This window comes from Aythya marila (assembly GCF_965140915.1).
Source record: "Aythya marila genome assembly, chromosome: 15".
In the NCBI taxonomy this organism is placed as follows: domain Eukaryota; kingdom Metazoa; phylum Chordata; class Aves; order Anseriformes; family Anatidae; genus Aythya; species Aythya marila.
This window is the reverse complement of record NC_139056.1, coordinates 13,874,524-13,875,467: the sequence shown is the minus strand read 5'-3', so window position 1 is coordinate 13,875,467 and position 944 is coordinate 13,874,524.

Sequence of the window (944 nt, the reverse complement as noted above, 5' to 3'; positions counted from 1 at the left end):
CCTCCCGCCCCGCCGGCCACCGTCCGGCCTCTGCGCATGCGCGCGGCCCCCGGCGGGGGAGGAGCCGCGCAGGAGGCGGGGTGGTGGTGGCGCCGAACTTGTGTTATGGGGGGGATGTTGTGAAGCTAAGCAGGGCATGGCGGGGTCCGCGGGTGGATGGGTGGCTGGAGAGTGAAGGCGCGCAGAGGAGCCGCGTCCGCTCTGAGAGGGTGTGTGGGGGGGAGGTTTTGTGAAGCTAAGCAGGGTTCGCAAGGGTCGGGAAGTGGATGGGTGACACGTGAGGAGCACAGCGTTGCCTGCTGGTAGAGGAGCTTTTGTGAAGCTAAGCAGGGTCCAGCGGGGTCGCCGGCTGGATGGGTGACAGTGAGGGGTCTCGGTGTCCCCGTTGTCCCCCGCTGTCCCCAGGCAGCGGCCGCTCGTTGTCGCCGTGGGAGCGGCCAGCCCTGCACGGAGCCGCCCCCCCGGTGCCTCTGCAGTTCCTCCTCGTACCACCGGAGGTCCTCCAGGCTCAGCGGATGTGGCAGCAGGGGGACAGCGGGCCGCATGCCCTGCTTTTGGGGCAGCTGGCAGCGAAATGGGCCTGCCCTGAGGGGCCCCGGCTGGCAGGAGGGGACAGCCAGGGGCACCAGGGTGCGGGGAGAGGCTCCTCAGGGGATAAAACCAGCCACCAAGGACGAGGGAACTTGGAAAATCTGGAAAATTGCATCAAAATCATAAGGCTTATGCCTGGAGGGAATGAATCTGGGACACGAGCCCCAATGGGATTCCTGAACCAGTGTCAGTGGTGCTTGGACTGGTGAAACTGGGGGGCTCCAGCACCCTCTGTCACACCTGTGCCACACACGAGCCATCCCACACAGGCTGCCAGTGCCCCCCTAAAGCATAAGGGACCCCCTGGGATCCCCACCATAACCCACCCTCACCCCCAGCTGCTGCCCCTGGCC